At 42.1% G+C, this 15,594-nt stretch overlaps 1 protein-coding gene across 1 annotated transcript in view; it reads right to left on the bottom strand.

Annotated features, from left to right (window-relative positions):
- Window positions 1–15,594, bottom strand: part of cdh8 (cadherin 8) — a gene marked incomplete at both ends in the record, with an annotated part of 185,999 nt that overhangs the window by 28,584 nt on the left and 141,821 nt on the right.

Below are 15,594 nucleotides of genomic sequence, written 5' to 3'. Positions count from 1 at the left end.
CGAAGAAATGCAGGAAAAGGTTCTTCTACCAATACTTAGTTAGGTATCGTTTGGACTCGAACGATTCGGGTTCTGCTGATCGAATCCGGTTTCTTATCGAATCTCTGTTCCGATCTAATATGTGTGGTGGGGATACAATTACATATATGTATTATATTTACATATAATTATTACATATATAATTGTATTATACAATTATATATATATACAGGGCGACAGTGGCTCGGGAGGTAGGGGCAGTCGTCTGGTAATCCGGAGGTTCCCGGTTCGTTCCCGCTCCTCCCGGGTAGGGACGTGCACAGGACTTTAGGGGGCAGGTGCTCAAAGGCGGAAAAGGGCACTACACTTGTGTGTATATATTAACCGAGCGCGCGCAAGCACAATTTTTAAGGGCCCTTTTCCGCCCTTTTTTGGTGATCAAATATTGAATATTGAACTATAATAATCAGTGCAGGAGCTCACTTATCCTTGAAAGACACTTTTATCACTGACTTAAAAGGCCCATACATCTCCATAAATGTTCAGGGGGAGGGAATAAGTGCTTACCCTACAGACCCCAAAAAGTGCTGTATAAAGATCTTTTTATTCCAATCCCGATTTGTATTTGAGATTCCCAAATCCCATCGGACTTGACTTCTTCGTGTCCTCAATGAGTGTAATACCAGCATTCAACTGTATGCGCCACAGCGGTTTCTATCATCATCATCATCATCATCACCACCCACGCTGCATAAAATATAAGGTCCGCGGAGAGGCACGCTGAGGAGGCCGTGCAAACTGCAATGGAATATGGGGCATCTCTCTCTCTTTACCTAATATTTAGATTCTATCCTGACATTTTCAGTTGGAAGGCAGTCTATATGCGTAACGGTAAAAAAAAAAAAAAAAACATATTTTTTTTTTTCAAAAGGCCACTTTTTGATGAGGCTCAAAAAGGCAGGTGCTCAAGCACCCCTTGGCCTCTATGTGTGCACGTGCCTGCTCCCGGGTAGCATGTTGTAGTGTCCTTGAGCAAAACTCTTAACCCCTAACTGCTCCCGATGAGCCGGTTGGCACCTTGCATGGTCGCCTCCGCCGTCAATGCGTGAACGTGTGAGTGAATGGGAAAAAATCTGAGGAACAAATTGTAAAGTGCTTTGAAAAAAAAAAGCTGTTATATAAATGCACCATTTACCATTTATTATTTACATATCAAGAACCATAACTATTTCTACCATTCATTCTTGGCTGATTTAGCTCTATAGTCAGTCAATTGTGAACCATGACATGAAGGTATCCTATTCTCTTATTGAATAATAAAGATGATAAAAACCAAAGGCTAGGTTACAGCAGAATAAGTTATCCTGCTGTAACCTACACTGTAAGAAAAAAAGCTGCAAGAAAATGGTAAATGTCTGGCATCATGTGTTGCCAAATCAAAATCAAATACATTTACAGATTACAACCTTTATTTAATGGTTAATATTTTGATAAAAGGTAATTTACTGTATTTGTACGGCATTTACAGTTAAAGTAGAAAAACAAAATAATGTAAAATGTAATGCAAATGTAAATGCAAAATAATACAGTGAATTTCCTGTGAAAAACATTTCTTTTTTACAGTGTAGCCTTTGTTTGTTATCATCCGTTTCTGATGCATTATGTCAGAAATAATATGAAAGGAGGCTTATTGAATTCATTAATATTGGATAATAAGCATTTTGCTTAGCTATTACCTAAGGAAGGCTACAACTGTTGCCAAGGAACGTACGCCTTGAATCACTGCTCAGTGACACCCACCCCCTCTGTGCTCATCTTCCCCTTCATAGCTGAAGTGAAGGAGTTTTCTTTAATAGGGGTGTGGGATTAAATGGACGTGGCAGGGTGCTCTGTGAACTCGCATCTAGGATTATCGTTCATTTACAGGCCCCTCGAATATAAAAGACGAATGTCACCCGTATTTGTATATTGTTACACTCGAGTGTCTTGCATAGCCAGATCTCTCTCCGCGGGAGGTATGTGTAGCCGGTGTGTGGATGCTAACGTTGCTGCCGCTAACAGGAGGCCGGAACGTGCACCTGGAGCACAGAGGGTTAAGCAAATGTTTTGTCATATTGGAGGTGCTTCCTTGCTTGCATGAAATACTTGCTGCAGGTGTATACTTTGCTGCTATTAGCCACTGACCGCTGTTAGCCACTGACCTCTGCAGAAATAAACGGGAGCATATCTATGTTCCCCGGGTCCTATGTTCTCCGGGTCCTATGTTCCACGGTAGCGATAAAAAGGTCCTATGTTCCCCGACCGAGTTGTGTGAGGGCCGATCATGTCAGCTTGCTTAATTTCTCTGTCATTACGGTAGTGTTCTCAAACGTACACGTCGCAAAGAAAATGTTCCCCGCTACTGCCGAAAAAGCTACAGAGTTGTGGCGGGTCTAGATATGGTGCAACATGTGTAATTGTGTTGTGTGTGTGTGTGTGTATGTGTTCTGGATGTAACAGTACTGTATATCTACTCCAGTGCCGTCTGACAGATTCGGCCTCAGACGCTGCGTGCGCGTAACAGAGATGTATATCTGTTATTTAGTTAGGCCTACTGGACATTTTCGTTGACATAAGTAGATTTTTACGTTTTTGTTTATTTATTAAGTTAATATAAAGCATGTTCGAACGTTTTGAGGTTGTTAAATACACGCTTTTGTTTCTTTAAGTGGCAACTGACTTCTTTTTCGTGCTTATTTGAGGAGGGTCCAGCTGCACAGCCGGAGAGTAACGGCGACGACGGCACCACACATGTGAACAGTAACACAGTAACAGTGGTTTTAGTACGCAGGAAGAAGACGAAGATGAGGATTAATGACTTGACTTTTCTGGTTACAGCCATGTACTGCAGTGAAAGGGTTAACGTGTGCCTTGGTCATAAGATCTGCCTATCATTTATTTTATTTCTAACTGCCCCAGTTTTGGTATATTATACATTAGGGGTGGCATTCCCGTCGTTGTGCATTGCGGTGTGAGTGGCGCGCGGGCTGTTTTGTTTTCCTTCGGTCATGGCGTGTATGCAGCAGGACCTGTCTGTCGCGGAGGTCTTTAATTGGCATGATGCAATACTCAATGTTAGCGTGTGTGTGTGTGCCTAAAAGCACAGCAGAGAATTATGGCATCATTAACCGAACTCAGTCAAAGTTTTGCTTGCTTGTACACGGTGGTTACAATTCCCCCTCCTCCTCGCAGTCCTCGCAGCCAGTCGTCCACGGAGCAAGAGTTAAAATACGTACATGGCTATAGGCTTCTAAAACGATTTAATAGGCTAAACTTCATTTTAAATTCTTTAATTCACATTTGTTTATTTCATAAAAAAAATTCCTGACATAATGCTACCTGCCCCGACCAGATCCGTGACTCTGTCGCGATACAGATGAATTATCTTCTCAAAATAGTATAAGTGGATATCTTTTATGCGTATTTTACCACTGGTTGAAAACCACTGCAGTAGATCACTGCCGGTACGTGCACTGGGAGCACACCGTTTAAGTTTGAAAGTTGAAAACATTGTGTGTCTGAATGTTCCCAATGTCATGCATCTTCTTGAAGCGTGTATTGCAAGGTATATCCACGTAAATATGACTGTGACGGCGACGACAGCACCACACATGTGAACAGTAACAATGCAATTAATTAATGTCTTGTAATTAGTATATACCCAATGTCATGTGTCTTCTTGAAGCGGGGAACATAGAACCTTTATTTCAGCATTTGGCGAGCCTTTATTTCAGCGGGGAACATACAGTAGGACCTTTATTTTGTTCGGAAGCGTTCGGGAGCGGGCGGGACCGGGGAACATAGAACCTTTATTTCGGGAGTGGGGAACATAGGACCCTTTCTTTAAAAAAAAGTGGGGAACACAGAACCCGGGGAACATACAGTAGGACCCGGGGAACATAGGGATGACCCCAAATAAACAAGAGCCTCTGCTCACATGCTTCGTGAAATGACGTTGGTTCAAGCAACAGGTCTTGGTAGTTGAGTAGATTTAGCTCGTCTGCTACGATACTAACTTGACATCTCTTTTCAATGAACATAAGAACACTCCCCCTCAACATACTGAGAGCTGGCTGTGCTCAGAGAGGGTGCACTAACACACTTATAACAAATCAATCTGAAGCTGAATAAATTACACTCCTGACATTAACATTCCACAATAATCTTGTTCTGACTAAATTCACATCACATTACTGGTTCTTTAAGTTGAGGGGCTACATTTATTTTACTGCCCTTTTAGACTACCAGTTGACAAGTAGCAATTCCAGATGCCATCCATACATGACAGCAAAATCAATCAAAGGGTTGATCATTTGTTACATGGATTTTTGTTGCCTGACAGAAGGAATACACGCAGGCCATCCCGGGACACTGGGATGTGACAGTTACAGTTACACACGTGAAGGAGGCGGGATCAAGCTGTGATATGACAGTTACACGCGTGAAGGAGGCGGGATCAAGCTGGGATATGACAGTTACAGTTACACACATGGAGGAGGCGGGATAAATCTGCGTAGGCTGTAATTACTCAGGTAACGCTACAGTATTCACCAGCAAAGAACTAATGCAACGTGTGTTCTTCCTCGTGAGAAATATTTGATTAAAGCCGATATTATACATACATTTCACACTGCAGCCAAGTCTCCTCTGTGCACGGCCCTGGTCCGATGCTCCTGGATGTTTTCCAATATCCTCTACAAATTGCTGCTCTGCAAGCAGCTCTTAACCTTGTGGTACACCTGTGTGGTCAAATATATTACGACTGGGGAGTAGACTAATGTTCCAGTGACACATCAATACTTTAAAAAAAAGGATCCACCCCTTATGGATTGATTTTTATTATCATATATGGGGAGGATAAAATGTCAGATATAGATTGCAGACGAGCAAAAACATGCTGTTTTATATCAATAGGCAACAACCTTTTTTTCACCCCTGACTTCTGGTAGAGCTGAGGCTTCCCTGCCCTATAGCTTATATATATATATATATATATATATATATATATATATATATATATATATATATATATATATATATATATATATATATATATATATATATATATATATATATATATATATATATATATATATATATATATAGCCTATAGTGGTCCTTGCAGCTACAGCCAAGTTGAGGCTGCATACAAAGTGTATAACATGCTTGTAACAGCATCTAACGTTGATTAATAACATACGATTAATTATTTAGCCTTGATAATTATCAATATAACACCAAATTAAGCGGCCAATTTCTAAATGTACAACTTTGACAACACATAACTGGCACATTGTATGCTTGATTGACACTTAATGGTATCTTTATTATCTCCATGGTGGAGTTTGTTTGATGTTTATACAGAATATAAACCATCAACGGCAACACATCAGATAATAAATCATACAATACATCACAGAGCAGCAGGGACATTCATACCAAGTACAAATGTGCAAGTATGCTAACGTGTACAAATGTGCAAGTATGCTAACGTGTACAAATGTGCAAGTATGCTAATGTGTACAAATATGCAAGTATGCTAATGTGCAAGTATGCTAAAGTGTACAAATGTGCAAGTATGCTAATGTGTACAAATGTGCAAGTATGCTCATGTGCAAGTATGCTAATGTGTACACAGTTGCAAGTATGCTAATGTGTACACAGTTGCAAGTATGCTAATGTGTACACAGTTGCAAGTATGCTAATGTGTATACATGTGCAAGTGTGCTAACGTCTACAAATGTGCAAGTATGCTAATGTGCAAGTATGCTAATATCTACACAGTTGCAAGTATGCTAATGTATACACAGTTGCAAGTATGCTAATGAGTAAAAATTTGCAAGTGTGCTAACGTCTACAAATGTGCAAGTATGCTAATGTGTACAAATGTGCAAGTATGCTAACGTGTACAAATGTGCAAGTATGCTAACGTGTACAAATGTGCAAGTATGCTAATGTATACGAATGTGCAAGTATGCTAATGTGTACAAATGTGCAAGTATGCTAATGTGCAAGTATGCTAACGTGTACAAATGTGCAAGTATGCTAATGTATACAAATGTGCAAGTGTGCTAATGTCTACAAATGTGCAAGTACGCTAACGTGTACAAATGTGCAAGTATGCTAATGTATACAAATGTGCAAGTGTGCTAATGTCTACAAATGTGCAAGTATGCTAACGTGTACAAATGTGCAAGTATGCTAACGTGTACAAATGTGCAAGTATGCTAATGTGTACAAATATGCAAGTATGCTAATGTGCAAGTATGCTAAAGTGTACAAATGTGCAAGTATGCTAATGTGTACAAATGTGCAAGTATGCTCATGTGCAAGTATGCTAATGTGTACACAGTTGCAAGTATGCTAATGTGTACACAGTTGCAAGTATGCTAATGTGTACACAGTTGCAAGTATGCTAATGTGTATACATGTGCAAGTGTGCTAACGTCTACAAATGTGCAAGTATGCTAATGTGCAAGTATGCTAATATCTACACAGTTGCAAGTATGCTAATGTATACACAGTTGCAAGTATGCTAATGTGTACAAATGTGCAAGTGTGCTAACGTCTACAAATGTGCAAGTATGCTAATGTGTACAAATGTGCAAGTATGCTAACGTGTACAAATGTGCAAGTATGCTAACGTGTACACATGTGCAAGTATGCTAATGTATACGAATGTGCAAGTATGCTAATGTGTACAAATGTGCAAGTATGCTAATGTGCAAGTATGCTAACGTGTACAAATGTGCAAGTATGCTAATGTATACAAATGTGCAAGTGTGCTAATGTCTACAAATGTGCAAGTATGCTAACGTGTACAAATATGCAAGTATGCTAATGTGTACAAATGTGCAAGTATGCTAATGTGTACAAATGTGCAAGTATGCTAACGTGTACAAATGTGCAAGTATGCTAATGTGTACAAATGTGCAAGTATGCTAATGTGTACAAATGTGCAAGTATGCTAACGTGTACAAATGTGCAAGTATGCTAATGTGTACAAATGTGCAAGTATGCTAATGTGTACAAATGTGCAAGTATGCTAATGTGCAAGTATGATAATGTATACACAGTTGCAAGTATGCTAATGTGTACACAGTTACAAGTATGCTAATGTGTACAAATGTGCAAGTGTGCTAACGTCTACAAATGTGCAAGTATGCTAATGTGCAAGTATGCTAATGTGTACACAGTTGCAAGTATGCTAATGTATACACAGTTGCAAGTATGCTAATGTGTACAAATGTGCAAGTGTGCTAACGTCTACAAATGTGCAAGTATGCTAACATGTACAAATGTGCAAGTATGCTAACGTGTACAAATGTGCAAGTATGCTAACGTGTACAAATGTGCAAGTATGCTAATGTGTACAAATGGGCAAGTATGCTAATGTGTACAAATGTGCAAGTATGCTAATGTGCAAGTATGCTAACGTTTACAAATGTGCAAGTATGCTAATGTATACAAATGTGCAAGTGTGCTAATGTCTACAAATGTGCAAGTATGCTAACATGTACAAATGTGCAAGTGTGCTAACGTTTACAAATGTGCAAGTGCGCTAACATATACAAATGTGCAAGTATGCTAACGTATACAAATGTGCAAGTATGGTAACGTGTACAAATGTGCAAGTGTGCTAACGTATACAAATGTGCAAGTATGCTAACGTATACAAATGTGCAAGTGTGCTAACGTGTACAAATGTGCAAGTGTGCTAACGTATACAAATGTGCAAGTATGCTAACGTATACAAATGTGCAAGTGTGCTAACGTGTACAAATATGCTAGAGCGGTATTTGCCATTACGCCCGCCAACAGCACTGGGGATGAAGGAGACATGGAGTCTTTTGGCCCCAACAGGTGGCCTGGAACGACGGCCTGAGGGCTCCAGCCCCACCTCCCTCTGGAGTGGATGATCCTGGCAGGTCCAATATAGCATCAGCCCGCCTATAAGGACTAAACCCCATTAATGTCCAAAGGCTTGACCTGACTCCCCCCCTGAGATCTTGCTAGCCATTGTAACACGGCCTCTTTTAACAACACATCTCCGGCGATTCATGGTCCACACTTTTGCCACTAGATAACTGTATAAAGAGAATGCCAATAGTGCTCAGGCTAAAGCACATATCAAGGCAGCGGTGGTAACTGCGGAGAGGTTCCTGTAGCCACCAGGTTGGTCTCCGCTTATCACACATTACAAGCGTGTTGAAAGGTAGGGAATCCGTAAATAAGCAGCTGGCATCCGACAAATTACATTGTCGACACCATCAACTCTACATTGTTGTGACGAACTATGCTCGTATCCGAGGAAAGGGATAAAAAGCCGACAGGTGCGATGGTGTGGCGGAGATGAAAGCTCAACAAGGAGGAGAAAAGATTGAACTTTTCTACCAACTGATCTCGACACCCAGAGGGAGGCGACAAACGACCATACGTAAGCAGTCGTCTGACTAACAGACAGACAGGTAGCTTAGCTTGTAAACTAATTAAATTGTCGACACCATCAACTATACATTATTGTATTGATGCTTGTGTTCTGGAAATGTGATGAAAAGCCGACAACACGCGGCGGTGTGAAGCAGAGATGAGAACGAGGAGAAGAGATGGAACTTTCCACCATCTAATCTCAACCCCTGTATCCAGGGGTGGAAAGTAACTAAGTACTTTTACTTATTAAGTACTGTACTTTAGTACCATTTCAAGCTACTTGTACTTTACGTGGGTATTTCAATTTTAGGGAACTTTATACTTTTCCTCCACTACATTTCAAAGGAAATATTGTACTTTTTACTCCACTACATTTATCTATATATACTATAGTTACTTTGAAGAAAAATATCTTGCATATAAAACATGGTAAAACGATTATATGCTTTCACATTTGAAGCTTGACAACTTCAAGATGATGTAATCAGAGCAGCATAACTGGACCACATACCACTTTAACATCACCTTTAATCAGAGCAGCATAACTGGACCACATACCACTTTAACATAACCTTTAATCAGAGCAGCATAACTGGACCACATGCCACTTTAACATAACCTTTAATCAGAGCAGCATAACTGGACCACATACCACTTTAACATAACCTTTAATCAGAGCAGCATAACTGGACCACATGCCACTTTAACATAACCTTTAATCAGAACAGCACAACTGGACCACATACCACTTTAACATAACCTTTAATCAGAACAGCACAACTGGACCACATACCACTTTAACACAACCTTTAATCAGAGCAGCACAACTGGACCACATGCCACTTTAACATCACCTTTAATCAGAGCAGCATAACTGGACCACATACCACTTTAACATAACCTTTAATCAGAACAGCATAACTGGACCACATACCACTTTAACACAACCTTTAATCAGAACAGCACAACTGGACCACATGCCACTTTAACATGACCTTTAATCAGAGCAGCACAACTGGACCACATACCACTTTAACACAACATTTAATCAGAGCAGCATAACTGGACCACATACCACTTTAACATAACCTTTCATCAGAACAGCATAACTGGACCACATACCACTTTAACACAACCTTTAATCAGAGCAGCACAACTGGACCACATACCACTTTAACACAACCTTTAATCAGAGCAGCATAACTGGTCACTGGACCACATACCACTTTAACATAACCTTCAGAGATCAATGGTTAGAGGATTGAATGCTCCCAAGCACTGGCATAGACAAATGTTATGTAGAATGCATACTTTTACTTTAGATATATAGGTACATTCAATAGAAAATACTATTCTACTTTTACGTAAGTCGAATTTGAATGGAGGACTTTTACTCCTACTAGGGCACTAATTTATCTGGGTATTTCTACTTTTACTTAAGTAAATGAACTGTTGACTTCGCCCACCACTGCCCCTATCTACACGGTAACGCGGTAACCAGCGGCGACGGTGGGCCACGGCAACATCTGTCACCGCTTACGACCTTGAGCGCGGGGTGATGATGCTGCGGCGTGCGGGTCAATACTACCACGGGCAGACAGAGAACACAGAGAACACAGGGTGTGTGCGCTGACGATGATTCAGACCAGTAATAAAGTAGTAAATCGACCCCTCGCTCCGGGGCGACGGGGGGCGGGCACTTAAAAGATGGCAGGAATTTCTCAATGACCTCCAGCTATACCACGGCATTAAGCCAATAAGAGGCGCGGAAAAGGGCGGCGGTCGCGGAAAGGGCGTCCGGGTATCCTCTCTGCGCGCGCGCGCGCGTGGTGTGTGTGTGTGTGTGTCCTGTGTGTGTGTGTGTCTGTGTGTGTGTGTGTGCACGAGGTGTGTGTGTGCAGGCGTACTTGTGTGCACGATTCTATGTGTGTGAGAGTGAGCGAATGTGTGTATGTATATGTGTGTGTGTGAAAAGAAAAAAAGGGTGATGGTGTGTGTGTGTGTGTGTGTGTGTGTGTGTGTGTGTGTGTGTGTGTGTGTGTGTGTGTTGTGTGTGTTGTGCGTGCGCACAAGGGTGTGTGTGTGCAGGCATACTTGTGTGCATGATTCTATGTCTGTGAATGTGTGAGTGAGCGAAAGTGTGTACATATGTGTGTGTGAAAGAAAAAAAGGGTGATGGGTGTGTGTGTGTGTGTGTGTGTGTGTGTGTGTGTGTGTGTGTGTGTGTGTGTGTGTGTGTGTGTGTGTGCGTGTGGGTGTGAGTGTGTGTGTGTACGAGGGTGTGTGTGTGCAGGCATACTTGTGTGCATGAATCTATGTGTGTGAATGTGTGTGAGTGAGCGAATGTGTGTCTGTACATGTGTGTCTTGAAAGAAAAAAGGTGTGTGTGGGTGTGTTTGTGTGAGTGTGTGTATGTGTGTGTGTGTGGTGTGTGTGTGTGTGTGTGTGTGTGTGTGTGTGTGTGTGTGTGTGTGTGTGTGTGTGTGTGTGTGTGTGTGTGTGTGTGTGTGTGTGTGTGTGTGTGTGTGTGTGTGTGTGTGAGTGTGTGTGTGTGTGTGAGTGTGTGTGTACGAGAGTGTGTGTGTGTGTGCAGGCGTACTTGTGTGCATGAATCTATGTGTGTGAGTGAGCAAATGTGTGTATGTACATGTGTGTGTGTGTGAAAGAAAGGTGTCTATGTGTGTGAATGTGTGTGTGTGTGTGTGTGTGTGTGTGTGTGTGTGTGTGTGTGTGTGTGTGTGTGTGTGTGTGTGTGTGTGTGTGTGTGTGTGTGTGTGTGTGTGTGTGTGTGTGTGTGTGTGTGTGTGTGTGTGTGTGTGTGTGTGTGTGTGTGTGTGTGTGGTGTGTGTGTGTGAAGTATGAGAACAAATGCTTTTTTTGCTCCTGGAGAGAACAGACGCAGCCATGACATTCCTGCTTGTTATTAGGTCAGTCGGTCCGCGGGGAGGATCACAGAGAGAGAGAGAGCGACGGACAATGACTTTGTGGATCGACGACGTTCCAATTGCCAATTGCCACAATGTCAAGGCCAGTCTGGGCTCGTTTGACTGGCCTTCAAGCAGTGCTGTGGTACTCAAGTCCAGGATGTTGTATTTTCTTTTTTAATAAAAATTGATTAACACAGAGACAAAAGTCAAATAAAATAGATAATAACCACATTGTGAAGGAGAAGTTAGAAGCCTAGAGGCTTATCGAGAACATCCCCCGTTTTGTAAAATCAAAACATACAAAAATATACATATTATTAAAAGAATACCAGTAATACATTCAAAAGATACGTGTTAACACAAACATACATGCACACAGTACATAGTATATACTGTATACTGCGTACATAATAATACATAACCACCCACCCACCTGCATACAAACCTACCCACCCACATAACCAAATGCATACCTACATGTATGACCTATTTATCTATCTACTACATTTGGATATGAGCATTTTTTTTGTAAGTTTACTTTAAAAATAAGCCAAGATGGAGAATTCCTCAGCATAGGATCAGCTGCATTCCAAAGACAGCAGATGTTCAGGGCTTGTGACTCGACTTGGACTTGAGTGCCGATGACTCGGACTTGGACTCGAGCGTTGACTGCATTCAGACTCGGAAGGTGCAGACGAGAACTCGGACTTGTTCATTGATAAATACAGTTATTTAAAAAATTGTAATAGGCCCTAATCATTTGGCATAAGATATTGATGGCTATATTAATACCGTAACATTATTTAATTCCGTGCGAGGGCAGACGCGTGTGTTCCACCTACATGCGGATTCACGTCGATACCCTCATGTTCAGTACTTAAGATGCCTAAAGAGATGCCCCAAATCGTGCACTTTTTTGCAATATTTATGTTTAATGTAGACTTTTCTTTTTGTATGTCACCTTTGTGTAAAATGTTGTTGGGAAATATAGGCCTAATGTAAATTGGCCAGACATTTTTTAATAGTTTCTGCTCTAGTCTGCGCGTTAAGCGTGGTGCACTTAAACTGTCTTTTCATCAAAACATGTATTAGGAATTGTTTTATGTTTTGAAAAAAGTGCAATATAAAAATGATAAATGTTGAGGTTCGACAGCATTGGGTTTCAGTCCACTGGTCGCTGCAAAGCTCTTGCAGTGAAAATCTCTCTCTCTCTCTCTCATCTCTCTCTCTCTCTCTCTCTCTCTCTCTCTCTCTCTCTCTCTCTCTCTCTCTCTCTCTCTCTCTCTCTCTCTCTCATACATACACATATTATATACACACACACACACACACACACACACACACACACACACACACACACACACACACATAGACAGACACAAACACACATACATATATAAATATAATTAGCAAATCCACATTGTAACTTTATTTGTGGAAATAATATGAATCAAATGGTTTTACCACCACGTATATTGGCCTGTTTTGGCTCGACAGAGTGGATTTCATACATTTGATAATAATGACCTAAGAGCTGAAATAATAGCTGGGGTGGATGACTCGGCTAGCGACAATCAGTGCCGCTGAATCGTGCTCGGGACACTTCAAATCAAGGTGTGAGGGGAATCAACAGGTTTTACCAGCGCGGCTTGTTTTAGCCTGGCTGACGGTGTCATCCCGGCGGGGGGGGGAAATAGGGGAATGCAATTCTTGGCAGGGATGCAAAACTCGGCATAACAACTGATGTACCATTCCACAGGAGAAATCCTGTTTCATTTCTGTGCAAATAGCCCCGACTGCGTGTGTGTGACGCCGTCGACTCAATCGACAGGAGAACATCTTTCATTTGAACAATGGCCCATAGTCTGAGAGAGAGAGAGAGAGAGAGAGAGAGAGAGAGAGAGAGAGAGAGAGAGAGGAGAGAGAGAGAGAGAGAGAGAGAGAGAGAGGGAGGGAGAGAGAGAGAGAGAGAGAGAGAGAGAGAGAGAGAGAGAGAGAGAGAGAGAGAGAGAAGAGAGAGAGAGAGAGAGAGAGAGAGAGAGAGAGAGAGAGAGAGAGAGGAGAAATAGCGGGGGGCGATAGCATCGGCTATTGACAATATCACACGGGGTAATAGGACAATCTGAATATGGAGCACATTCGCTCCCAACGACGTGTGACAGATTCCGCCGTCCCCTGAATGCTGACGGGAAAATGTCTGCATAATATTATATTATATTCAGGTTGTGTAGCCAATCACAGGCTGTGCAATTTTATTAAAGAACACCCTCGCCCCCCTCACCCCGTATAAATAGAAAAGAAAAGAAAGACAAATATTAAAAGGAGGGGTGGAATGGTACCCTAAGAGAAAGACTACTTGGCATTAAATATGCCACTGTTCTAAAAAAAGAAACATCTGACTCCTTGTATTACCATATCCAACGTGTCAGCTGTCAAGTATGGTAAGACGGCGTGGTGGAGCCTGAAGAGAGGCAGACAAGCTTCACACCCCCGCGGATCTCCTCTCAGTACCGCCCCCAACGCCGCCATCACGCCATGTAGCCTACACCCCCGTGGGTCTCCTTTCAGTACCGCCCATAACGCCACCATCACGCCATGTAGCCTACACCCCCGCGGGTCTCCTCTCAGTACCGCCCCTAACGCCACCATCACGCCATGTAGCCTACACCCCCGCGGGTCTCCTCTCAGTACCGCCCCTAACGCCACCATCACACCATGTAGCCTACAGCCCCGCGGGTCTCCTCTCAGTACCGCCCCTAACGCCACCATCACGCCATGTACACCTTACTAGTAAAACCATTACGTTCCAGGCTGTTTGCCTCAAAAGAAGACGAGTAAAAAATGTCCTAGATTGAATACAGTTTTAAAGGACCATACATTCTGTCCGACACCTGGTCCCAAGTCTGCCTTGATACAAAAATCAAGGTGCCCCTTTTTTTCCCCCTCCGTAATTTATTTGTTATTTCCTGACGATTCACCACCGCCATTGGCCATTTTATTGTCTCTGAAATATACACATAAACCCATGAAAATCACCATATCTGACTAAAATGCAATGCTAACAACTGAACGGTTGTTCTATAGTGCCTTAATACGCTGTATAATACAAAGGACAAAGAGGAATGCCTCCGCACAGACTGTATTACATCCCAATGGCAACACTTTTCAGAAAACAAGTGACGTGAGATGTTAGCATGACATTTTAGTAACATTTGGTGACTTTGTTCAGTTTATCTGGTTTACTAAGACACACATGACCCACACCTGTTTCAGCAATGGGACAATATTAGGGGAAAATATGGATGTTTGTGTCAAGGCAAGAGTGGTAGTATGGTCCATTGGTCCAGTCAAGCCTAAAATGGCCGCAATCTAAAAAAAACATTTACTTTTATAATATAACATGTATATATATATATCCCACACCAAAATGGGAACCAGGGCATGTTCTAATGTTTTTCCTGTTCAACTCAAGATAAATAACTATAGCTAGTAGCGCATATATATATCTCACTCTGAGCAACCTGTGATATCTTTAAATGCTCATACAATTAAAACACAGTAAGTATCATGTAGCTCTCTTTTAAATATCTATAGACCCTAAGGAGAGGATTGTGAACTTTAGGAGGTCGGGGGTCAAGGACTACAGCCCCCTCAGCATCGACGGGGCACCGGTTGAGAGAGTGAACAGTTTTAAGTACCTCGGAGCCCACATATCCGAGGACTTGACATGGACTACACACATTGACAGTGTTGTGAAGAAGGCACGACAACGCCTCTACTTCATCAGGCGCCTAAGGAAGTTCCAAGTCAGTCAGAAGATCCTTAAGAACTTCTACTCATGTACAATAGAGAGCATCCTGACTGGCAACATCACCTCCTGGTTTGGGAATAGCACTGCACAAGACCGAAGCAGACTACAAAGAGTGACACGTTCAGCGGAACGCACAATTGGAGGGGGGCTTCCCACCCTCCAGAACATTTACAACAAGCGGTGCAGGGGTAAGGCTAAGAGAATCATCAAGGACTCCAGCCACCCGAACAACTGCCTCTTTGAACTGCTGCGGTCAGGCAAGCGATACCGGAGTCTCAAGGCGAGCACAGAAAGACTCAGAAGAAGCTTCTATCCCCAGGCTATCAGGCTGCTCAACGAACAATAAACACTATGCAACAACCATCAAATGCACACAGCACACACATCCACACGCACACACTCACTTTA

Source organism: Notolepis coatsorum, assembly GCF_963971535.1.
Source record: "Notolepis coatsorum genome assembly, chromosome: 2".
NCBI classification, from domain to species: Eukaryota; Metazoa; Chordata; class Actinopteri; order Aulopiformes; family Paralepididae; genus Notolepis; species Notolepis coatsorum.
The sequence above is the reverse complement of the archived record's forward strand: the minus strand, read 5'-3'. Positions and strand labels throughout refer to the sequence as shown.